We start from the raw sequence: 26309 nt of genomic DNA, 5'->3' as shown, positions 1-26309 counted from the left end.
TGGATTTCCACACTAATGAAAGGGCAATCGCTGTAGGAGATAGTGGGAAACAGTAAGGATTTTCAAAGAGGGCTTCTTTCTTTCATTCTTTTTATTATTATTATATTTTTAAAAATTCTCTGCTTCTGAACCCTTTGCTCCACAGGCAGTGCAGCTGGGGAAGCCATGGGCGATCTCCCCTCACTCTACCAGCAAGGCCGGGAACGACTTGCCTCCTGGTCATTGCCCCTAACTAAACAGGGCCCAAGGCTGGGAGAAATCAAAGGAGTTATTTTTACAAAGAAGGGTTTTTTTGCATGCTGTGCAGGTCCATTAGGAACTGTCTGGCTGGAAGCTGAACCGTCTGAAGCAACTGCAACAGGAAGAAATGGCCATCGAGATCCCTCTGCCTAACTCTTCCCTCCGCTTTCCCTTCACTCCTGCCACCCTCGCCAAACCCACATCCAAATGGCAGCAGAGACATCAGCACCTGTCTGGTTCAGGAGAGCCTTTGAATCTCCCCTAGGGGTGCACAGTTGGGAAGCAAAACATGTTTGCTTGTTTGTTTGGTTTTGCTTTCTTGAAGGAAACCTTAAGATAACACAGCACTGCCCTCAACATCTCCCACCATGTCGGTGATTGGGAGATGAAAGGGACAGACAGCACCACCCAGAGTGGAAGAGACAAATTAAGACTCGATCAACTGAGCAATCCCCTGCTGAGGCCCCCCAGCTTGGCCAGACCTCTTAACACAGAGACAATCCCGCAATGTACAGGTCGGCTTTGCTGCTGCCTGTGCAGCCAAATATTATTTTAAAGAAAATCTGAAATTTTCACCTCCCACACACATCTCCCAAACAATGGTCCTCCCCTCTCTGCTTCATCATGGAGGAAGTCTAAAAGGGTTGCAATTCAGAGATTCCTCTCCCTTCCTCCTATATGTAGGCATTGGGCATTACCTTCAGTCCAAAGACTGGCCTAATGTTAGCTAAATGAAATCTAGAGAGTTAGATTTTCAGCTGTTGTGAGTGTGCATTCCTTCACAAAGACACATTAAGAACCACAGAAAGAAATGCCCTGAGATGAACGGAATTCATGCGTGGGTTTGCTCTCCTGTACCTTGGCGGAAAGAGCTGTGCCTACGCAGAGAGTAGCTTCGCTGAAAGGTGCACAAGTTAGGCGAATGTTTCAATGCGTCATTGAGTTAGTAGAGTGAGGATTATTTATCTTTTAATCAGTAAAAATACTTTTGCTGAGTATGAAAACCAATGAAAGTGTTTTATTACCTGAATTGTATTCAGATCTGTTTATTACTTTTCATTGTTTTTAAGCCCTTAATCAAAGACTTCACAGCACATGGACTGAGTCCTGTGGATTTGTTTTGCAAATGGGTTTTCACATGTGTTAACTGTGACTTCTGGTAAAGAAAACCAGAGCTAGCCAGTGGATAAAGCAGTAAAAACAGATTTTATTCAGGAACTATTGCAATCAGGAAAAAGAGACCTCAGTGTAGAACAGAGTTCAATTGCAAATAAGACAAGGAGGGGTAGGGAGTTACAGCCAAGGAGTAGGCTTGAAGAGCGGGGAGAGACTGGTGGATGGAAAATTACTAAGAGGAGACCCCAAGGGTGAGGGCAGATTCTTGGTGCAGACAGGGCAGAATGATCAGATACTGAGGGTAGGGGATGAGGAATTTGATCAGATATGGAAGAATCTGATATCAAAGGTGAGATTCTCTTTAACTTAACTGGACTCTTGCTAAAACTGAGCATTGCAGGCCCAACAAAATGTACACTGAAGCCCAAGCTTGAGCCATGTTGAGAAGAGGGCTTAGAGCAGTCTCACTAGAGCTGGGTCAAGGAGAGAGTTTTTGTCATATTTACCATCCAGAATTTACAGGACAGATGTATACTGTTCCCCTGAAAGCAGTCTTCTGAGGAGGCAACACTACCACTGGCATTGCTTGAAGTATTTCTGGATCCTTCTTAAACACTGCCTACAGAAAAGCGAACCAGATCTGGGTTTGAATTCTTGCTTTACCACTCATTTACAATCTAATCTGATAATTAACTTCTCAGTCTGTTCTTTCATCCATGACATGGGATTACTAATACCTACCTTTCAGGTTGTTGAGAGGGTTAGAGAAGATAGCTGATGTGAAACACTGGTTCAGTTTGGAAACACATAAAGCCTAAATAAATAACTATTCTAAAGATCGCCTTTAAAGCTGACAATGTTCTTTTAAATGTCCCTAGTGGTTACAGACTTGGTTTTCTGGATTTTTGAAATGGCCTAAATTTACCAAAGCCCATCCCTACGGGAAAGATATCAAACTGAATAATACTGTTTTTGGTCAGAAACAGAGTTTGCCTCTTACATTATGAGGCTGCTTTTGTCATATTACTTGGAAATTGGTTCTGAAGAAATAGCCAAAAAGAAATTCCTAGGTGGTTGCCATGGCCTTCCCTGGTGGTTGTTAGCTTCCACTCCACGTCGGCACAGCTCCATCTACCGCTGCCCCCCGCCCCACGTATAGTCTCAGACCCAACACCCATCTCCAACCTAGGCTTCCTGGCTTCTTGTCCATTCAGAGGCTTAATGTTTAGGCACCTTACCAGACCTGGTTTCTGCTAACACATTTACAAGAGCTGGACTCCTGAATCAGCCCCCGAATCACTCTGTTACCATACAGACTGCATGCCCAAGAATCAAACTTTTTTTTTTTTTTTTTGAGATAGAGTCTCATTCTGTTGTCCAGGTTGGAGTGCTGTGGTACAACCTCAGCTGACTGCATCCTCTACCTCCTGGGTCCAAGCGATTCTCCTACCTCAGCCTCCCAAGTAGCTGGTTCTACAGGCATGCACTACCATGCCCAGATAATTTTGTCTTCTTAGTTGAGACCGGGTTTTACCATGTTGGCTAGGCTGGTCTCAAACTCCTGGCCTCAAGTGATCCACCTGTCTCAGCCTCCCAAAGTTATGGAGGCATGGCCGGCCATAGATGTTAACTAATTTTTTTTTTTTTTTTTTTGAGATAGAGTCTTGCTCTGTCACCCAGGCTAGAGTGAAGTGGTGCAATCTCAGCTCACTACAACTTCTGCCTCCTGGGTTCAAGTGATTCTCTTGCCTCAGCCTCCCAAGTAGCTGAGACCACAGGTGCATGCCATCATGCCCGGCTAATTTTTTGTATTTTTAGTAGAGGTGGGGTTTTATCATGTTAGCCAGAATGGTCTCGATCTCCTGACCTTGTGACCCACTGGCTTCGGCCTCCCAAAGTGCTGGGATTACAGGCATGAGCCACTGCGCCTGGCTGATGTTAACTTCTTAAGAAGTTATTTTTACCTTCAGATTCCAATATTGTCCCAGTTCACTGACCTGGGCTTTTCCAACTCCCAGCCTTGACACGTGACCACGCTGCGCTCTCTGTATCCCCCTGGCACTCCCTCAGCATGCCAGTTCTCCTGCTATTTGAAATGGGCCTTGCTACACAGAAGAAGAATCCCTGTATAGAAGATTCATCACATTCTTCTTTGCAAGCAATAGAATCAAACTGACTAGTTTTAATAGAAAAGTAATTTATTGAAGGATACTGGGACTTGAAAGAAGATCAGGAAAGGCTAGACAACCAGGCTCAGTAAATGGGCAAGAAGAAGAAAAACTAGAATCAGCCACAGCCAGAGCCAAAATCATGCCCAAGCCCTTACTGGTGAGGACACCACTGCCCCCAGTGCTGAGTGCTGGACCTCATGGCCACCACCTCAGCTCTGTGCATCAAATGCAGCACCCCTCAGCTCCTGCCACTACAGACATCCCCCAAAAGGATTCTCTACTGTGCCTCTTTGTATAAGCAGCCTCTGCCGCAGTCTGGAGGGAACCAATTGGATTGGTCTATCCCAGGTCGCAGGGCAGCGCCCCCGCTTCAAGAGATCCTGGGAAAGTATCTGACATCTTCAGCTTCCACGACAGGTGTCCAAAACAAGTATCCACGAAGCCTCACAGGCTGTGTCTGCTATGACGAGGACATTAATCTCAATGTAGTAAACTGTAGCTCACTGGAATTTTAAAAGTTTGGAACAATTTTCTGGAAAGCCTTAAAAGAGGTTGAGCCTTTGCATTAAGAAATTTCATTGCTGGGCACAGTGGATCACATCTCTAATCCCAGCACTTTGGGAGACTGAAGCTGGTGGATCACCTGAGGTCAGGAGTTGGAGACCAGCCTGGCCAACATGGTGAAACCCCATCTCTACTAAAAATACAAAAATCAGCTGGGTGTGGTGGCAGGCACCTGTAATCCCAGCTACTCAGGAGGCTGAAGCAGGAAAATTACTTGAACCTGGGAGGCGGAGGTGGCAGTGAGCCAAGATTGCGCCATTGCACTCCAGCCTGGGGAACAAAAGCAAAACTTTGTCTCAAAAAGAAAGAAAGAAAGGAAGGGAGGGAGGGAGGGAGGAAGGAAGGAAAAATTCCACTTTTCAGAGTCTAGGGTTAGGCTATAATGTGAAGCAGACTAAAATTTATTCAAAAATATGTTTATTTTTATTAACTATTACAATTGGAAAAAACTCTAAATGTTCACGCCTGTAATCCCAGTGCTTTGGGAGGCTGAGGTGGGAGGATAGATTGAGGCCAGGAGTTTGAGACCAGCCTGGGCAACAATGCAAGTGATCCCATTCTATAAAAATTTTTTTTTCATGAGCTGGGTGCAGTGGTGTGCACCTATAGTTCCAACTACTTGGAAGGCTGAAGCAGGAGAATCACTTAAATCCAGGAGTTCAAGGCTGTAGTGAACTATGATCATACCACAGCACTCCAGCGTAGCTTGGGCAACAAAGTGAGACCCTGTCTCTTAAAAACGAAAATTACAATCATATTAATTTTAAAGATACAAAGCAAGATATAAAACCGCCTACAGTAAAGCAGAATTACATACAGAATGGTCTTACCATGTAAAAGTATTGACAGATAAGGAGCTAGACAGATAAATGCATCAGGAAGGTAGTCATGCTCACAATTGGTAAAAGCCATAAAAAATTTCTTTTCTTATTTCTACTTTCTGTACCTTTCTGATTTTTCTTATAAAGGGGATGTACTGAATATATTCCTTATATATTTTTAAGAGTGATTTTTAAAATATCTGTTTCATTTCGTATGGTCACTCCTGATATAACAATTTATCAATTAAGTTAGCTTATTTTACATTTTAAAAGACTTAAGAGCCACACAGTTAAATGCAATGACACATAGTTCCCCTCCCTCCCTTCTCTCTCTCTCTCTCTCTCTCTCTCTTTCTTTCTTTCTTTCTTTCTTTCTCCTTTCAGATGAAGTCTCACTCTGTCGCCCAGGGTGTAGTGTAGTGGCATGATCTTGGCTCACTGCAACCTCCACTTCCTGGGTTCAAGCAGTTCTCCGCCTCAGCCTCCGGAATAGCTGGGACTACAGGCGTGCACCACCATACCTGGCTAATTTTTGTATTTTTAGTAGAGATGGAGTTTCACCATATTGGCCAGGCTGGTCTTGAACTCCTGATCTCATGATCCGCCCACCTCGGCTTCCCAAAGTGCTGGGATTACAGGTGCGAGCCACCGCCCCCAGCCGACACACACAGTTCTAAAAGTCACGTTATAAACAACTGGAGTTAGCTGAGTGTGGGCTCGGTGTTAGATGATATTAGGGAATTATTTTTGGAGATATGTTGGTTCGAATAGTCACAATGTCTGTAATTTAATTTTTAAAAATCAGCAAAAATATGATTTTTAAAAATTAAAATTCAAGGAATATTTTAAAATAGTAAATATTTTATTAAATATTTAATTTAACTATTTATTAAATTAATATTTAAAAATTAAGGAAAGCCATATAAAATGTTCAAAATGATTGAAAGTAATTGGATAGGAAAAGGAAAAGGATTAAAGAAGGATGGGCCGGGCTCAGTGCCTCATGCCTGTAATCCCAGCACTTTGGGAGGCCGAGGTGGGCGGACCACCTGAGGTTAGGAGTTCAAGACCCCCTGGCTAACATGGTGAAACCCCGTCTTTACTAAAAATACAAAAATTAGCCAGGCGTGGTGGCAAATGCCTGTAATCCCAGCTGCTCCAGCTACTGGGGAGGTTGAGGCAGGAGAATCGCTGGAACCCAGGAGGCGGAGGTTGCGGTGAGCCGAGATGGCGCCACTGCACTCTAGCTTGGGTGACAGAGTGAGACTCTGTCTCAAAAAACAAAACAAAACAAAAAGAAACAAACAAACAAAATCGATGCAAGTATTAACCAGAAGAAAGAAGGTGTAGCTATATTAATATTAAATTAGTGGTTAAAGCAGAAAGTATTGCTAGATATAAATAGGAAAACTTTATTATGAGATAAAGGTTAAGTTTACCAGAAGATATAAGAATTCTAAATTTGTATTCAACTTAATAACCTAGCCTCAAAATGTATACAGCAAAAACTGAAGAAAGAAATGAAGTCATACTTTCAGTGAGAGATTTTATCACCCCCTCTCAATAAATGATAGAATAAGCAAACACTCAAAACAAGCAAAAAATAAGCAAATCATTAACATACAGAAGGCTTGAACAAGATTAATAAACTTGACACAATTGACGAGAGGAACACTCCCACCAACAACCACAGAAAACATTTCCTTTTCAAGTGTATTTGGAACATTTATAAAATTGATGTATGCTGAACAACAAAGCAAGTCTGAACAACTTTCACATTACTGAAATCATACAGAATCTGTTCCCTGGGCTTCACAGAATGATGCTAAAACATCACTTGTAATAGAAATACAGGGCGGGGCACAGTGGCTCCCAGTGCATTGGGAGGCAAAGGTGGGAGGGTTGCGTGAGGCCAGGAATTCAAGACCAGCCTGGGCAACAAAGCAAGATCCCGTCTCCACAAAAAATAAAAATTAGCTGGGTGTGGTGGTACATACCTGTAGTCTCAGCTGCTTGAGGGGGAGTACGGTTTCAGGCGAGAGGGTCACTGGAGCCCAGGAAGTCGAGGCTGCAGTGAGCTATGATTGCACCACTGCACTCCAGCCTGAGCAGCAGAGAGACACCCTGTCTCTAAAAAAAAAGAAAGAAAGAAAGAAAAAAAGAAATGTAGATACCATTAGGAAAAAGGTAACCAGAAAATTCACAAATTGGTCTGGCGTGGTGGCTCATGCCTGTAATCCCAGCACTTTGGGAGGCCGAGGTGGGCAGATCACCTAAGGTCAGGAGTTCGAGACCAGTCTGACCAATATGATGAAACCCCATCTCTATTAAAAATACAAAATTAGCTGGGCGTAGTGGCATGAGCCTGTAATTTCAGCTACTTGGGAAGCTGAGACAGGAGAATTGCTTGAAGCTGGGAGATGGAGGTTGCAGTGAGCTGAGATCACACCATTGCACTCCAGCCTGGGCAACAAGAGCAAAACTCCATCTCAAAAAAAAAAAAAAAAAAAAATTCACAAATTAAGTGACCCAGTTTTAAATATTTTGTGGTATAAAGACTAAATCACAAAAGAAATGAGAAAATATCTAGAACCGAATGATGAATAACTCATCCCCTCTAAGATATTTTATGCCACACTACCAAACCAAAGACAGTCCGTTTTTTATAAAATAGCAAGACTTTTCTTATTTCAAAAAGAGCTATACATGACCAGGCAAAAAATACCAAGGTCAACTTTTTTTTTTTCTCTTGAGACAGAGTTTCGCTCTTATTGCCCACGCTGGAGTGCAATGGCATGACCTTGGCTCATGCCTGTAATCCCAGCACTTTGGGAGGGCAAGGCAGGTGGATCACCTGAAGTCAGGAGTTCAAGACAAGCCTGACCATGATGGTGAAACCCCATCTCTACTAAAAATACAAAAAATTAGCTGGGTGTGGTGGTGCATGCCTGTAATCCCAGCTCTTCGTGAAGCTGATGCAGGAGAATCGCTTGAACTCAGGAGATGGAGGCTGCAGTGAGCCGAGACTGTGCCACTGCACTCCAGCCTGGGCAACAGAGCAAGACTCCATCTCAAAAAGAAAAAAAAAAAAAAAGTCAAATTAAGAAAACTAAGAAAGGCGGAGAAATTTCTCCATATTAAAGGAACAAAGGAGACATGGGGACTCAGTACAAGGCAGGATCCTACACTGGATCCTAATCTGGGGAAAATATTCGTTTATAATTAATTATTGGGACATCATTTTAACAATTGAGAAAATCTGAATTTACATTTGAACTATGGATTACATAGATAACACAAAGAAACACAGCAAGTGGGGCAAGATATAAATAATGAATGAATGTAAAGGGCATTTGGGAGTTCCTTGCACAATTCTTGAAACTTGAGATGAAAGGAAATTATTGTTCCTGAACCATCATAACGGAATGGGTAGAAACAAACCCTGTCTTGTTTCCTTTTTGGCCTTTTAATTTAAAGTCAATATTTCAATAATCTTTTTGATGCTCCAGTTGGTTGCTCCCAGCCTGCAAATGGACCACTACCAATATGTAATTAAAGGAGAATAACAAATAGAATATAGATTACACAGGTGCTGACTTACAAATGCAAACGTTGTAGCAGAAGATTAAGCTCCCCGGAGGCTAGAGGTGCACATCTTTGCTTATTGCCATCATAATTCATTAATGGTCAAAGTAACGCTGAGATCAATATTCCTGCAGTCATGGGAATGAAAAAAAATGATCACCACCAAAACAAGATACAAAGACAGCCTCAAAATGTTTCTCCCTACATAATTAAGAAACCACTCATTGTCATTAATTTTAAAACTGAACAGATTTTCTTAGCTATTGTGTGTTCAAGAGGTGGCATACGTTAAAGGATGTTGAAAAGAATTGTTGTTCCCTTACACAGAAGGGTATGCAAGAGACAGAGAAACAGAGTTGCATATGTTTATCTAGTTATCTTCTTAGCTCCTTAAGAACAAATATTTTCTTTGAAGTCCTCTTTCCTTTCTCTCTCTCTCTCTTTTTCTTTCTTTCCTTCTTCTTTTTTTTTTTGCGTTGGGGGGACAGAGTCTTGCTCTGTCACCAGGCTGGAGTGCAGTGGCTTGATCTTGGCTCACTGCAACCTCTGCCGCCCGGGTCCAAGCAATTCTCCTGCCTCAGCCTCCCGAGTAGCAGGGACTACAGGCACCTGCCACCACTCCCAGCTAATTTTTGTTTTTGTTTTTGTTTTTTTTTTGAGATGGAGCCCAGGTTAAAGCGCAAGTAGTGCGATCTCGGCTCACTGCAAGCTCCGCCTCCTGGGTTCAGGCCATTCTCCTGCCTCAGCCTCCTGAGTAGCTGGGACTACAGGCGCCTGCCACCACGTCCGGCGAACTTTTTGTATTTTTAGTAGAGATGGGGTTTCACCATGTTGGCCAGGATTGTCTTAATCTCTTGACCTCATGATCCGCCTGCCTTGGCCTACCGAAGTGCAGGGATTACAGGCGTGAGCCACCACGCCTGGCCTGCATTTTTCCTATTGGCCATTTGTGTGTCTTCTTTTGAAAAGCGTCTATTAAGGTCTTTTGCCCATTTTTAAATTGGATTATTTATTTTTTGCTATTGAGTTAAATTTCTTATCTATTTTGGATATTAACTCCTTCTCAGATGCAGTTTGTAAATATTTTCTCCCATTCTGTAGGTTGTCTTTTCACTCTGTTGATTGTTTCCTTTGCTGTGCAGAAGGCTTTTGGTGTGATGTAATTCCACTTGTCCATTTTCACTTTTATTGCTTGTGCTTTTTTGTTTTGTTTTGTTTTTGTTTTTTGTTGTTTTTTTTCTGAGAGGGAGTGTCACTCTGTCGCCCAGGCTGGAGTACAGTGGCGTGATCTCAGCTAACTGCAAGCTCCACCTCCTGGGTTCACACCATTCTCCTGCCTCAGCCTCCCAAGTAGCTGGGACCACAGGCGCCCACCACCACACCCAGCTAATTTTTGGTACTTTTAGTAGAGGCGGGGTTTCACCGTGTTAGCCAGGATAGTCTCAATCTCCTGACCTCGTGATCTGCCTGCCTCGGCCTCCCAGAGTGCTAGGATTACAGGCGTGAGTCATTGCGCCAGGCCTTTCTTTCTTTTTTTTTTTTTTTTTTTTTTGAGAGGGAGTCTCACTCTGTCACCCAGGCTGGAGTGCAGTGGTGCAATCTCGGCTAACTGCAACTTCTGCCTCCCGGATCCAAGCGATTCTTGTGCCTTAGCCTCCTGAGTAGCTGGGATTACAGGCACTCACCACCATGACTGGCTAATTTTTTTGTATTTTTAGTAGAGATGGGGTTTCGCCATGTTGGCCAGGCTGGTCTTGAACTCCTGACCTCAGGTGATCCACCGCCGTGGCTTCCCAGAGTGCTGGGATTACAGGCACGAGCCACCACGCCTGGCTGTGCTTTCGAGTTCTCATCCAAAAAATCTTTCCCCAGATCGATGTCATGAAGTATTTCCCTTATGTTCTTTTTTTTTTTTTCCCAGTAGTTTTATAGTTTCACATCTTACATTTAAGTCTTTAATCCATTTTGAGTTGATTTTTGCATATGGTGAGAGGTTGGTGTCTAGTTTCATTCTTCTGCATATGGACATTCAGTTCTCCCCACATCATTTATTGAAGATACTGTCCTTTTTCCAATGTATGTTCTTAGTACCATCACAGAAAATCAGCTGGCTGTGTGTGGATTTCTTTCTGTGTTCCCTATTTAGTGCCATTTTTATAGTGTGTCTATAGTTTATGTGTCTATTTTTATGCCAATACCATGCTATTTTGGTTATCATAGCTTTGTATAGTATATTTTGAAGTCAGGTAGTGTGATGTCTCCAGTTTTGTTCTTTTTGTTCAAGAATGCTTTAGTTATTTGGGAACTTTTGTGATTCCATATAAATTTTAGAATTGATTTTTTTCTATTTTTGTGAAGAATGTCATTTAAAGTTTGACAGGGATTGCAGTGAATCTGTAGATCACTTTGAGTAGTATGTACATTTTAAGAATATTAATTATTTCAGTCCATGAACACAGAATATCTTTCCATTTATTTGTATCCTCTTTAATTTCTTTCATCAGTGTTTTATAGTTTCCATTGTAGAGATATTTTACCTCCTTGGTTAAATGTATTCCTAGATTATATATATTTATATATATTAGTTATCATAAATGGGATTTTCTTGATTTCTTTTTTGGATAGTTCATTATTGGTATAAAAAAACTACTGATTTTTGTATGTTGATTTTGCATCCTGCAACTTTACTAAATTGGTTTATCGGTTCTAACCGTTTTTTTGGTGGAGTCATTAGGGTTTTCTATACATAATATCATGTCACCTGCAAACAGGGACACTTTGACTTCCTCCTTTCCAATTTGTATGTCTTTTATTTCTTTCTTTTGCCTAATTACTTTGGCTAGCAGTTCTAGGACTATGTTGAGTAAAAGTGATGAAAGTGGACATCCTTGTCTTGATCCAGATCTTAGAGGAAAATGTTTCAACTTTTCCCCATACAGTATGATGTTAGCTGTGGGTTTGTGTGAGACTTTCTGTTAAACATTTCTTTTTTTTTTTTTTCTTTGGATGGAGTCTTGCTCTGTCGCCCAGGCTGGAGTGCAGTGGCGCCATCTTGGCTCACTGCAACCTCTGCCTCCTGGGTTCAAGTGATGCTCCTGCCTCAGCCTCCCAAGTAGCTGGGACTACAGGTGCCCATGACCACACCTGGCTAGTTTTTGTATTTTTAGTAGAGACAGGGCTTCACCATGTTGGCCAGGCTGGTCTTGAACTCCCAACCTCAGGTGATCTGCCCTCCTCAACCTCCCAAAGTGCTGAGATTACAGGCATGAGCCACTGCGCCCGGGCTCTGTTAAACATTTCTGCTTTTAGTTTTCTAGTTGTAAAGAGGCTCTCTCACCCAAACCTTTTAAAATAAATACTGCTCTTTTATGATATGCTCATATTTTACATAAGTTGGAATAACAAGGCTCTCAAGAGTGGTATGACTCAAGCCTGTAATCCCAGCATTTTGGGAGGCTGAGGTGGGAGCATAGCTTGACTGCAGGAGTTCGAGACCAGCCTGGGCAACATAGAGGGACACTGTCTCTACAAAAAACAAACAAACAAACAAACAAAATTAGCTAGGCGTGGTGGTGTGTGCTTGTAGTCCCAGCTACTTGGAAGGCTGAGGTGGGAGGATCACTTGAGCCTGGGAAGTCAAGGCTGCAGTGAGCCCTGATTGTACCACTTGCACTTAGCCTGGGCAAAAGAGCAAGACCCTGTCTCAAAAACAAACAAAGAATAATGAATATTTGAAATAGTATAACCAGCCTATTAAGAAAGTCCCAGCTTTGGCAGGCACACTGACTTACGTCTATAATCCTAATACTTTGGGAGGCTGAGGTGGGAGGGTCACTGGAGCCCAGGTGTTTAAGACCAGCCTGGGCAACATGGTGAGACCCCATCTCTGAAAAAAAATTTTTTTAAATTAAAAACATGGACAGGGCACGGTGGCACACACCTGTAATCCCAGCACTTTGGGAGGCCAAGGCAGGCGGATCATGAGGTCAAGAGATTGAGACCATCCTGGCCAACATGGTGAAACCCCGTCTCTACTAAAAATACAAAAACTAGCCAGACGTAGTGGTGCATGCCTGTAGTCCCAGCTACTTGGGAGGCTGAGGCAGGAGAATCTCTTGAACTTGGGAGGTAGAGGTTGCAGTGAGCTGAGATCATGCCACTGCACTCCAGCCTGGCAACAGAGCGAGACTGTCAAAAAAAAAAAAAAAAAAAAAATAGGCTGGACGCAGTGGCTCATACTTGTAATCCCAGCACTTTGGGAGGTGGAGGTGGGCAGATCACCTGAGGTCAGTATTTCAAGACCAGCCTGGCTAATGTGGTGAAATCCCATCTTTACTAAAAATACAAAAACTAGCCAGGTGTGGTGGCACATACCTGTAGTCTCAGTTACTTGGGAGGCTGTGGCAGGAGAATTGCTTGAACCCAGGAGACAGAGTTTGTAATGAGCCGAGATCATGCCACTGCACTCCAGCCTGGGTGACAGAGCAAGACTCTATCTCAATCAATCAATCAATCAATAAGTTTTAAAAATAAGAAAGTCCCAGTTTTGTGCAAAATTTGAAATTATTTAACTCCAGTCAAGAGTAACTTTTTAGGCCGAGTGTGGTGGCTCACGCCTGTAATCCCAACACTTTGGGAGGCCGAGGCTGGTGGATTACCTGAGGTCAGGAATTTAAGACCAGCCTGGACAACATGGTGAAATCTTGTTTCTACTGAAAATACAAAACTCAACCAGGCATGGTGGACAACATGGTGAAACCTTGTTTCTACTGAAAATACAAAAATTAACCAGGCGTGGTGGTGGGCACCTGTAGTTCTAGCTACTTGGGAGGCTGAGTCAGGAGAAATGCTTGAACCTGGGAGGCAGAGGTTGCAGTGAGCCAAGATCGCACCACTGCACTCCAGCCTGGGTGACAGGAGTGAGACTCTATCTCAAAAAATAAATAAATAGGCCCGGTGGGGTGGCTCACGCCTGTAATCCCAGCACTTTGGGAGACCGAGGCAGGTGGATCACGATGTCAGGAGTTCAAGACTATCCTGACCGACATGGTGGAACCCCGTTTCTACTAAAAATACAAAAATTAGCCAGGCATGGTGGCGCATGCCTGTAATGGCAGCTACTCAGGAGGCTGAGGCAGGAGAATCCCTTGAACCTGGGAGGCGGAGGTTGCAGTGAGCCGAGATCGTGCCGTTGTGCTCCAGCCTGGGCAACAAGAGCGAAACTTGTCTCAAAAAAAAAAGTTCATCAAATTAAAAAAATATAATAATATTTTGTAGAAAGGAGGTCTTACTTTGTTGCCCAGGCTGGTCTCAAGCTCCTGGGCTCTAGTGATCTTCCTACCTCAACTTCTAAAAGTACTGGGATTACAGGCGTGAGCCACCACCCCTGGCCTATTTTTTTAATGTTTAGAGTTATAATTTTTAAATAGTTTTTATTCTATAACAAGGTCATCTAAGGAGCAAGTTCCATTGAGCATTTAATTCAGTGAGAACAATAGCCCAATCCTGAAAATATATTCTTTTGGAACAGAAGTCAGAGACAATAAAACACTAGATAAAGCCACATGGCCATGTACCAAGCTATTAAATTTTGGAGACAGTACTCTGTGAAATATCAAAGATAATTCCGGGAAAATTTAAGAGAGTATTAAAGCAAATACAACTTTAAGTTTGCAAATACAATCTTATAACTGGGTATGGATAATGAAATGGAAAAAATGCTACGGCTGCAAGATCATTCCTAACACAATGTGTCCCTATGCTACAGAGATTGTCCGCACCTGTGCTCTGAGATTATACCCCCATGACCATACAGATCTGCCTACAAAAAAACTACTCATGACTTATGCATGCTTTGAATATAAGAAGTGTTTGGAAAAATCACTCTTCTTTCCAATTTCTTGGTAATCTAATGGCCTGCAGGTATAAAAGATAAGAACTTAACTCATTTATGTTTTCTTCTTCCTCCCAATTCCTTCAGTGTTAGGTAGTTATGTCATTATTTTTAAGTTTTATTGTGGTTACCCTTTAACTTTAAATAGTATGTTACACCTCAATTTTTCATTCCAAAAACTTGAGTCAGTATCCTGACTTCAGATTATAGAAGTTGCAGGTATCTATGATACTATCCTTCTCTTCATATTTCCTTAACTTTCCATTTCCCACCTTTTGTTACCTATACTTTTATATTATGAAGAATAATTCTTGCCTTTTTTTGCAACATAACCAAGATCTTCCTTACTGTGTCCTTAAGTTGAGGGTAAAGGATGAACTTCAACTTAGAAGATGAATACATTCTAGAGATCTAACGTACAGGATGGTGACTGTAGTTAAGACAACAACAACAACAAAAAGTTATTACATTAGTAAGACTACATCAGTATTGTGCACTGCTGAACTAGGTAGCATATTAGGAATGCAATTTTCCTCTCTATGAGGGCAGTGTCATATCCTTCATATATTTATCATACCCTTCATATGTTTATCATATCCTTCATATATTCAATGAAAAATGTCTTAGCACCACGTACTAGTCTTTTTCTCACACTCCCTAAATTACTGAAAATTATACATTATTCTTCTAAATTGGGCCATAACATACTCAATTAGCTTCTGGTTTTTCTGGAATTATTAATTTCCTATCTTTTTATTGACTAAATATATAGTTTATCTTATACTAAAACTTTTTTTTTTTTTTGAGACGGAGTCTCGCTCTGTCACCCAGGCTGGAGTGCAGTGGCACGATCTCGGCTCACTGCAAGCTCCGCCTCCCAGGTTCATGCCATTCTCCTGCCTCAGCCTCCCGTGTAGCTGGGACTACAGGCACCCGCCACCGCACCCGGCTAATTTTTTGTATTTTTAGTAGAGATGGGGTTTCACCATGTTAGCCAGGATGGTCTCGATCTCCTTACCTCGTGATCCACCCATCTTGACCTCCCAAAGTGCTGGGATTACAGGCGTGAGCCACCGCGCCCGGCCTATACTATAACTTTTGTTGTTGTTCTCCTAGTAACACTATGGACTGCATGCAATACTTTTGCCCCAGAGTCCTTCTCTTTGGAACTCTTTGTCCTCCTACTTCAAAATGGATAATTTTTTTTTTGTTTTATCACACACTACTTTCCTTTCTTGTGTTAGAAAGATCCCTTGCCTTAATCTTTCTTGGATAACTTCGTCATCCTGCTGGAATACATGCTCAAATAACTTAAAAAAGGAGTCCTTGCAAGTAAAGTTTACAAGCCCTGGTTTGCATGAAACACCTACATTCTACCCTCACAGTTGATTGACAGGTAGGCTGGATATGTAAATTAGTTTCAAATTTAATTTCCCCCAGAACTGAAAGGACTACTCTATTATCTTCCAGCAGCCAGAGATGTTAATGAGAATTTGGCTGTTCAATTTACATTCCTCTATAGGTGGCCTAATTTTTCCTTCTGGAAGCTTTCAAAAATTTTGTTTATTCTTAGAATTCTAAAAATTTTACAAAATTATGTCCAAGTGGGTTATCTTCCCCATTTATCACTGTTGGCACTTAGAGGGTTACTGTAATGTAAAAATGTGTCCTTTTCTCGGAAATTTTCTTATATAATTTCTCTAGTAATGTCCCTTATGCCATTTTGTCTGTTCTCCACTTCTGGATCTCATATTACTTAGTTGTTGGACCTCTTCAATGGGTTTTTATACATCGCCTATTTTCTGTCATATGTCTCATCAGTGATGGAGAATGCCATCTTCACCTCACTATTATCACTTTTGTCTACATCAATTGATTAAAATAATAATAACAACTACTACTACTAACTATGTCAGCCTGGAGTAGAATCCTTGTTTTTACCATTTTGAGTGTTTTACCCAGCATCGTACCTACCCAACTGCTGTTCAGATAGCATCCTCTCAGAAGGTGGATGCTGAAAATGCCAGGAAATGGAATATTTTAAATAAAAATAGAAAACCTTATTGAAGTCCAGCTGTAGATATTTCTTTCCCCTCTTCTGCCAGGCTCATCACTCTATCATAGATAAAATTAAATTGGTGTGGCATAATTTGCACTTCACAAAATCATGTTGATTACGACCCAGTACCTTGTGCTCTTCTAGGTGGTTGCAAATTGATTGTTTGATGATTTGCTCTTGTATCTTCCCAGGTATCCAAGATAAGCTGAATAGTCTATAATTACTACAGCTGTCCTTTTCCCTGTTTTAAAAAACAGGTACTCCATCTGCTGATTCTACTTGTCAGGACCTTCTTCTGTCCAACCTTCATTTTCTAAAATAAAGGCTGGTGGTCTTGCAATTATATTTGCCAATTCCTTAAGTGTCTTGGGATGCGAGTAATCAAGCCCTGCTGATTTGAATGTACCAGGCTTTCTGAAGTGCTCTTCAATCACTTCTTTCTCCTTGTTTGCCTTTGCACCTCCAAGATGATAGCACTTAATCCAGTTTAGTTTCCTTATCATTGCTGATTAAAAAGAAAAATGAAACAGGTTAAAAACACAGTGAAAGCCTCTGCTATTACAGTTCTTTGTTAATAGTTTTTATTTAGCAGTATCTGCTGATAGTGTTGTTTTGTTGGTAGTTTTAGTGGTTGCATTTTACATCCTATAGAGCAAATTCCTTCTGGTATTCTTCCTTCCATTTTTTCTCCCTTCCTGCCTCATTCATTCCTTCCTTTCTTCCTCCCTCCCTCCTATTTTCCCTCCTTCCTTCTCTCTGTCTCTCTCTTTCTTTCTTTTAAATTTCTTACAGAGGATGAGATAAGGGGAAGGGAGGAAAAAAAGAGGCCAAGAATCCCACATAACATTATGACCAAGACATTTACTAATCACCAAATGCCCACATGCTGCCCGCAATTTTTCAGCCTGCTTGTAGCTGGAGTGAGGGGGCACATGACTAGTTCTGGCCCACAGGTACTGAAGAGCTATGAGTCTCCCAGGATTTCTTTCCTCTGCCCCAGGTAGCTAGAAGTCACATGTTCTGGATGGTAAACCAACAAAAGACAAGCAGCGTGGACCCCTGAGTCACCATTAAAGGCAGCAGTCCTAGAGAGTCATCAGATCCCCAGAGGACTATGTGTTAAGCCACAGATATTTGGGGGTTTGTTTTTTCTAGTTTAACATCACTAATACAGTACCAGTTTCTGGATTTAGTCAGATGAGGCTAGGTTTTTGCCAAGGGAACAAATTAACCCTGAAATGTAAGTGGCTTAACATGACAAAGGTTTAGTTCTTACTCATGGTATGTGGTAGCTAGTCTCCAAAAAGGGCTCCCAATGACTCTTCCCTCCTGATAATCACACCCTTGGAAAGTTACCTCCTACTCCGACTCTGCACGATCCCATGACTCACTTTAAACAAGGAAGTGTGCAGAAATAAGTGCGGCAGAAGTGACACTGTGGCTCTCCCCAGTGCCTTAGAAATCTGGCACTTCCTGATATTGCATTTGGAGCCATTCACGATATAAAATGTCTAGAGAATGAACCTCTCCGCAGATGAGCACCAAAGTGCCAGACATAAGCAAAGAAGCATCTTTAGTTCAATCCCAGTCAAGCTTCCTAAGCACCCCAGACCCAGTCACCATCTGACCACAACCACAGGACAGACTCTAAGTGAGTAAAAACTCCCCAGGTAGGCCGGGCGCGGTGGCTCAAGCCTGTAATCCCAGCACTTTGGGAGGCCGAGACGGGCGGATCACGAGGTCAGGAGATCGAGACCATCCTGGCTAACACGGTGAAACCCCGTCTCTACTAAAAAATACAAAAAAACTAGCTGGGCGATTTGGCGGGCGCCTGTAGTCCCAGCTACTCGGGAGGCTGAGGCAGGAGAATGGCCTAAACCTAGGAGGCGGAGCTTGCAGTGAGCTGAGATCCGGCCACTGCACTCCAGCCTGGGCGGCAGAGCGAGACTCCGTCTCAAAAAATAAATAAATAAATAAATAAATAAATAAAAAAAATAAAAATAAAAAACTCCCCAGGTGAGCCCAGCCAACTCATAAAACTGGAGAAGTAACAACAAATTGTTGTTTTAAACCGTTTTGTATGGGATGGTTTGTTAGGCAGCAGTAGCAACCTGAAGCATCATACATACCCAATATGGGTGAATGGGCACTGGGCTCCACACAGACATTCATGGAACCAGGTTGACATGAGTTCCACCATCTTGGATCTGCACCATTGGGAATGCGACCTCTTTGATGACAGTAGTAAGAGAAGAGAGGGCTGAGGGGTTGCAACCCAACTTTTAAATGTTTTCATCTCTGCTCCCATTCCATTGGTCAATGAGAATCGTCAGGGAGTAAACGGAGATTCAATGCACATTACATGACTCTGCCACAGACCTTGCCAATAAAATTTGCACTTGTCTCCTATAGTATTGTAAGAAGGCTTATCCAAGTACCTACCACCCAACTGGCTTTCCAAGAATTATAAACAATAATGTAGGACTGGCTCATACATCTCACAGAACCAACTGGGTGTACCTCCTCCCAACTTTGCATTCTGTGATGCCATGTGGGTAGCTAGAAGTCAGCCACGGTAGAAATATTTGCACCATATAGCTTGGCAAATGCTACAAATCAGGTCTTTCTTCCCATGTATCTAGTTACACCAGATCCAAAATATACCTACTATTCAGGTTGCCTCTATATTCATGCATATTTGTTTATTATTATAGGTAGAATTTTTTAAACTAGCCACTGATGGTCTCATTTCTTTCCCTATTGCAAACAGACCAATCTATGAATTGAAGATGTTAACATCAACCTGATTAACCTTTTTTTTTTTTTTTTTTTTCTGGGGGCGAGAGCGAGACTCTGTCGCCCAGGCTGGAGTGCAGTGGCCGGATCTCGGCTCACTGCAAGCTCTGCCTCCCGGGCTCCCGCCATTCTCCTGCCTCAGCCTCCCGAGTAGCTGGGACTACAGGCGCCGCCACCTCGCCCGGCTAGTGTTTTTGTATTTTTTTTAGTAGAGATGGGGTTCCACCGGGTTAGCCAGGATGATCTCGATCTCCTGACCTCGTGATCCGCCCGTCTCGGCCTCCCAAAGTGCTGGGATTACAGGCTTGAGCCACCGCGCCCGGCCCTAACCTTTTATTAATAATAAAAAGATGGCAGTTTGAAGTTTCTTCTATATAACCAGAATATGCATATTTTAATACACAGACACTAGGTTAATATTCATATTAGTACAGTATTGGAAATGTTGCTATACAAGAAGTATTAAATGTACCTGTTCTCAGTCAGCATCAACAAGGTTTTCACCCCTCCAGTAATTATTGCATCTAATAACACTGTCTTAGCTACTGATTCATTCTGGAAGCTTCAGTATCTTTTAGGCTTTAGAGTTTATATGACTAAACTCCTTTATTTTAAGCCTTGCTGAAAGAGTTAATTCAGTGTCCTGTTCTAGTTCACCAACTCTTTATTTCCAAACCTTCAACCTCCACATATAAACAATCAGGAGAAAGGCCATCAATAAGGTTTCAGCATCTATTACGGGATATGAAGCAATAACATTTTAAATAGCACCTTGGAAGCCTGGAGGAGTTAATACATCTTTCAGCAGTCCCTACTTTATAGCTCTGGAGTAGTTTGAACCCTGGAAATCTGGATTATTTATAAGGAGATGGAGAAGGCTCCAGTTGAAGGGAAACCTCATTTCTTGTTTCTTACACAAACGAGAAAGGGTATGCTTTGATAAGGTTTGAATCTGTGTCCCTGCCCAAATTTCATGTCAAACTGTAATCCCTAGTGTTGGAGGTGGGACCTGGTAGGAGGTGATTGGATTATGGGAGCAGTTTCTCATGAATGCTTTAGCACCATCCCCTTGGGGCTTTTCTTGTGATAGTGAGTTATCATGTGATCTAGTTGTTTAAAAGTGTGTAGCTAGCCGGGCGCGGTGGCTCAAGCCTGTAATCCCAGCACTTTGGGAGGCCGAGACGGGCGGATCACGAGGTCAGGAGATCGAGACCATCCTGGCTAACACAGTGAAACCCCGTCTCTACTAAAAAATACAAAAAACTAGCCCGGCGAGGTGGCGGGCGGCTGTAGTTCCAGCCACCCCGAAGGCTGAGGCAGGAGAATGGCGTAAACCCGGGAGGCAGAGCTTGCAGTGAGCTGAGATCCGGCCACTGCACTCCAGCCTGGATGACAGAGCCAGACTCTGTCTCAAAAAAAAAAAAAAAAAATTAAAAAGTGTGTAGCACCTGGCCGGGCGCGGTGGCTCACGCCTATAATCCCAGCACTCTGGGAGGCCGAGGCGGGTCTCATGAGGTCAGGAGATAGAGACCATCCTGGCTAACACGGTGAAACCCCGTCTCTACTAAAAATACAAAAAATTAGCCAGGCGTGGTGGCGGGCGCCTGTAGTCCCAGCTACTCGGGAGGCTAAGGCAGGAGAATGGCGTGAACCCGGGAGGCGGAGCTTGCAGTGAGCCGAGATTGCACCACTGCACTCCAGGCTGGGGGACAGAGCGAGACTCCGCCTCAAAAAAAAAAAAAAAAAAAAAAGTGTGTAGTACCTCCCCCACCCCCAGCTCTTGCTTCTGCTCCAGCCACGTAAGGTGTCTGCTTTCCCTCCGCATCTTCCGCCATGATCGTAAGTTTTGTGAGGGCTCCCCAGAAGCAGAAACCACCTTGCTTCCTATACAGCCTGTGAAATCATGAGCCGATGAAACCTCGTTTCTTTATACATTACGGAGTCTCCAGTCCTTCCTTCCTTCCTTCCTCCCTCCTTCTCTCTTTCTCACTCTCTTTCTCTCTCTCTCTCTCTTTCTTTCTTTCTTTCTTTGACAGAGTCTTGCTGTGTTGCCCAGGCTGGAGTGCAGTGTCGCAATCTAGGCTCACTGCAACCTCTGCCTCCCAGGTTCCAATGATTCTCCTGCCTCAGCCATCCGAGTAGCTGGGACTACAGGCGCCCGCCACAATGGTTGGCTAATTTTTTGTATTTTTTAGTAGAGACGGGGTTTCACCGTGTTAGCTAGGAGGGTCTCGATCTCCTGACCTCGTGATCCACCCACCTCGGCCTCCCAAAGTGCTGGGATTACAGGCGTGAGCCACCGCGCCCGGCCTCCAGTGTTTCACTGTAGCAATTCAAGAAGGAACTAATACATGCTTACAAGTAACATTTGAAAACAAGATGACTAGAAACCTTTCATTACAAATAACAAGGGATTTAAACTTGATTCATGCCAAATTATGTAGTAAAATAAAACACAAGACAATTACAGAACGAAAGACTAGTCATCTTTAAAATGCTGCTTCTTGGGTAGAATTCAGTGAGACTACCTACGGATGAGTTTGATGTTCATCAATTCACAGCAGGAGGAAAAAGAATTCTTATTACACCCACCAACCCATTTCCCATCACAACACTGATAATTTTCTAGGCATTCTAATGCCTTTTTTATTCTTTGGGGATTAATCCACATTTTTTTTCTTTTTCGAGTCAGGGTCTCACTCTGTCACCCAGACGGGAGTGCAGTGGTGCGATCATAGCTCACTGCAGCCTCAATCTCCTGGGCTCAAGTGATCCTTTCACCTTAGCCTGGAACTTCAGGCATGCACCACCACACTCAGCTAATTAATCCACATGTTAATCAACATCTTTTGTTTACAAGTATGACTGATTGTATTTTCCAAAGATGGCCACCTAATATACATTGTGGCCACACGTTCATTTTAAAATGTAATGCTGGCCGGGCACGGTGGCTCACGCCTATAATGCCTGCACTGTGGGAGGCCTAGGTGGGTGGATCATGAGGTCAGGAGATCAAGACCATCCTGGTTAACATGGTGAAACCCCGTCTCTACTAAAAATACAAAAAATGAGCAGGGCATGGTAGCAGGAACCTGTAATCCCTGCTACTTGGGAGGCCTGAGGCAGGAGAATCACTTGAACCCGGGAGGCGGAGGTTGCAGTGAGCTGAGAGAGTACCACTGCACTCCAGCCTGGGCAACAAGAGCGAAACTCTGTCTCAAAAAAAAAGAAAAAAAAAATGTGATGCTGACATTCCTTCACTGAGAGATGGGGTCCCTCAACTAAGGTGGATTTTTGTAACTGCTTCCCCAAATATAATGAGATCAAATGACATTGCATGGCTTCAGAGACTGGGTACTAAAAGGCAATGTGGCTTCCACCTGGCTCTCTCTCCTTGGGACCTGTGCATTTGGAGCCCTTAGTCTCCATGGGAAAGTCCATCTATCCTGAAGCTACCATGATAAAGAGACCACAGGGAAACAGAGAGGTTCCTATGCAGCCACAAGTCTTCCAGCCACAACTGCTTGAGTCTTTGCAACACAAGAATCAGGCATGTGTGAGTGTCAGCCTTCAAGCTGTCAGCTGAAACCAAGTTGGAGTGGAAATGAGCTGTCCGTGCTAAACCTTGTTCAGATTACAGATCTGTAAGAAAAGTAAGTGTTGCTCTTGTTTTAAGCCACTGAATTTTGCAGCCCTTGTTTCTGAAACAGCAAGTAACAGATGCCCTTCTAGCTAGCATCCGCAAAATGTTGAAGAAGATTATAGGATGAAGGTCTAGAATCATCTAAGGAGCCCAAAAATAAGAGGCACAGCTGGATCTCATGATGGCTTGACGAGAACCTAAACCAGAAGACCAGCAAAAATCAAGTCAGCTACTTTGCTCCAGCGTCCTCCTCTCTGTGCCTCCATGGTCTTCTCCTGTCTCCTATTTTGCGGCCCTCCTCTCCGCCTCTCAGCATGTCTACTTCCTTCCTTCTCTCTGCAATCTGGTGGTGTGTGTTTCTTCTTGACTGTGCTGCAAAGCCAAAGCTCTTCAGTTGGGATGCCCTTAGTTTAAGAGACCAACCTATACTAACTGGCATCCTTTCTCTCCAGTGAAAAATTCTTGAGAGAGAGGATCTAATTGGCCAGCCTGAGTCAGATGTCTCTTTCTGGTCCAATCAGATGACACTGGGAGCAAGGCCACGTTGTACCAACATGGCTGCCACTCCCACTGCCCAGCTCCCTGTGAAAATTCTTAGAAGGGGGCTCAGAGGCTTGCAAACATAGCAATACATCCAATGCTTGAATATTAGAAGGCATTTTGGATAGTCTTATTCATGTGTAAAAACCTACCACAACCAGGCACGGTGGCTCACACCTGCAATCCCAGCACTTTGGGAGGCTGAGGCGGGCGGATCACCTGAGGTCGGGAGTTCAATACCAGCCTGACCAATATGGAGAAACCCCGTCTCTACCAAAAATACAAAATTAGCCGGGTGTGGTGGCACATGCCTGTAATCCCATCTACTCGGGAGGCTGAGGCAGGAGAATCACTTGAACCCATGAGGCAGAGGTTGTGAGCTGAGATTGCGCCTTTGCACTCCAGCCTGGGCAACAAGAGTGAAACTCCGTCTCAAAAAACAAAACAAAACAAAACAAAACCCTACCACAGACTCCCCTTTAAATTGCTTTTTGCTTTATTTACAAATATTCTTAGATAAGTGTATGCCAACCCCTTCCTCATTCCCAGCCCATTCTCACAGTTATTTGAAAGGGCACTTCTGGAACTCCACAAGAAGGCAGTGGATCCGAAAGATGTAACCTCAAGGAACGGAACTCAATGATTGATTTTTCTTATGTTTATTGTTTGAGGTTTATCTTATAATGTGAAGTTGCCTTCCTTCCTTTCCTTCCTTTCCTTCCTTTCCTCCCTTTCCTCCCTTTCTTTCCCTCCCCTCCCCTCCCCTCCCCTTCCCTTGACAGAGTCTCACTCTGTTGCCCAGGCTGGAGTGCAGTAGTACAATCTCGGCTCACTGCAACCTCCGTCTCCCGGGTTCAAGCGATTCTCCTGCCTCAGCCTCCCGAGTACCTGGGATTACAGACGCACGCCACCATGCCCAGCTAATTTTTGTATTTTTAGTAGAGTTGGGGGTTTCACCATGTTGGCCAGGCTGGTCTCAAACTCCTGGCATCAAGTGATCGGCCCCCCTCAGCCTCCCGAAGTGCTGGGATTACAGGCGTGAGCCACCGCACCCGTCCGAAACTGAGGCTTCTTGATGCACTTTGACAATTTTCCCACACTAAAAATTTTCTGGCAGGGCACGGTGGCTTATGCCTGTAATCCGAGCATTTTGGGAGGCCAAGGCAGGAGGCTGGCTTGAGGCCAAGAGTTCAAGATCAGCCTGGGAAACATAGCAAGTCTCTGAAAAAAGAAAAAGATTTTAGAATTTCCCATTGCTAAGTAATCTGTGGTGTCAGAAATCAGGACAGAGGTTGCCCCCAGGGGAGGGAGAGACTGGACCGGGTCTCTGGAGTGCTGAGAATGTTTTGTTTCTTGTTCTGGGAGGTGGATGAATGAGTGTATTCCAGTTTGTGAAAACTCATGAAGCTATACACATATGATATGTACATTTTTCTGTAGGTATATTATCCTTCAATACATGTTTAAATATACTTCACTAATTATAAAAGATCGCCCAAATCAGCGTCACTATCACATGTTGCTGACCAGTTTGTAGAAATATAGATAAAATATATGGTATTATATACATATGATTTAACAGTACAAATAACATCTTCTATAAATACATACATGTTTGTTAGGGTGCAAACTCCATCGTAACATTTCTTCAGGATGCTGTATAGATATACTACCTCTCATAGAAAACTCAGGCCCCTAAAATACTCCATTTGAGTGACAGTGGAATAGTGAATGGCTCTAGAGTCAGACTGTTGGGGCTCCAATTCTACTGCATGCTAGTTTTTTTTTTGTTTGTTTGTTTTGTTTTGTTTTGTTTTGTTTTTTTTGAGACGGAATTTTGCTCTTGTTGCCCAGGCTGGAGTGCAATAGCGCAATCTCGGTTCACTGCAACCTCTGCCACCCAGGTTCAAATGATTCTCCTGCCTCAGCCTCCCAAGTAGCGGGATTACAGGCATGCGCGATCACGCCCAGCTAATTTTGTATTTTCAGTAGAGACAGGGTTTCTCCATGTTGGTCAGGCTGGTATCGAACTCCCGACCTCAGGTGATCTGCCCACCTTAGCCTCCCAAAGTGCTGGGATTACAGGCGTGAGCCACCGTGCCTGCCCTTTGTTTTGTTTTTGAGACAGGGTCTCAACCTTTTTTTTTTTTGAGATGCAGTCTCGCTCCGTAGCCCAGGCTGGAGTGCCATGGCGGGATCTCGGCTCACTGCAACCTCCGCCTCCTGGTGTGTCTGGAATTGGTTCCAGCCGGTGGGTTCGTGGTCTCACTGAATTCAAGAACTGAGCCACAGACCTTTGCGGTGAATGTTACAGCTCTTAAAGATGGCGCGGACCCAGAGAGTGAGCGGTAGCAAGGTTTATTGTGCAGAGCAAAAGGACAAAGCTTCCACACCATAGAAGAGGACCGGAGTGGGTTGCTGCTGCTGGCTGGGGTGGCCAGCTTTTTTCCCTTATTTGTCTCCTCCCATGTTCTGTTTCTGTCCTATCAGAATGCCCTTTTTTCAATCCTCCCTGTGATTAGCTACTTTTGGGATCCTGCTGATTGGTGCATTTTACAGAGCGGTGATTGGTGCATTTTACAATCCTCTTGCTAGCTACAGAGCGCCGATTGGTGTGTTTTACAATCATCTTGCTAGACAGAAAAGTTCTCCAAGTCCCCACTTGACCCAGGAAGTCCAGCTGGTTTCACCTCTCACTAGGTTCAAGCAATTCTCCTGCCTCAGCCTCCCGAGTAGCTGGGATTACAGGAGCCTGCCACCACGCCCAGCTAATTTTTGTATTTTTAGTAGAGACAAGGTTTCACCATGTTGGTCAGGCTGGTGTTGAACTCCTGCCCTCAAGCAATCCACCCGCCTCAGCCTCCCAAAGTGTTGGGATTAC

The 26309-nt window shown here is 43.4% G+C and overlaps 1 long non-coding RNA gene across 1 annotated transcript in view; it reads right to left on the bottom strand.

Annotated features, from left to right (window-relative positions):
- The window catches only part of LOC111543384, a 56523-nt gene that overhangs the window by 21246 nt on the left and 8968 nt on the right, over positions 1 to 26309 (bottom strand). Inside the window, exons 3-6 of the long non-coding RNA XR_002731849.1 lie at positions 16579 to 16954; positions 8514 to 8625; positions 6910 to 7042; positions 1863 to 1975 (exon numbers count right to left, since the gene is read on the bottom strand). This is a non-coding gene — a long non-coding RNA (uncharacterized LOC111543384). The remainder of the gene's footprint in view (positions 1 to 1862; positions 1976 to 6909; positions 7043 to 8513; positions 8626 to 16578; positions 16955 to 26309) is intronic.

This window comes from Piliocolobus tephrosceles, chromosome 14, assembly GCF_002776525.5.
Source record: "Piliocolobus tephrosceles isolate RC106 chromosome 14, ASM277652v3, whole genome shotgun sequence".
Classification (NCBI taxonomy): domain Eukaryota; kingdom Metazoa; phylum Chordata; class Mammalia; order Primates; family Cercopithecidae; genus Piliocolobus; species Piliocolobus tephrosceles.
This window is presented reverse-complemented; position numbering and strand designations above follow the sequence as displayed.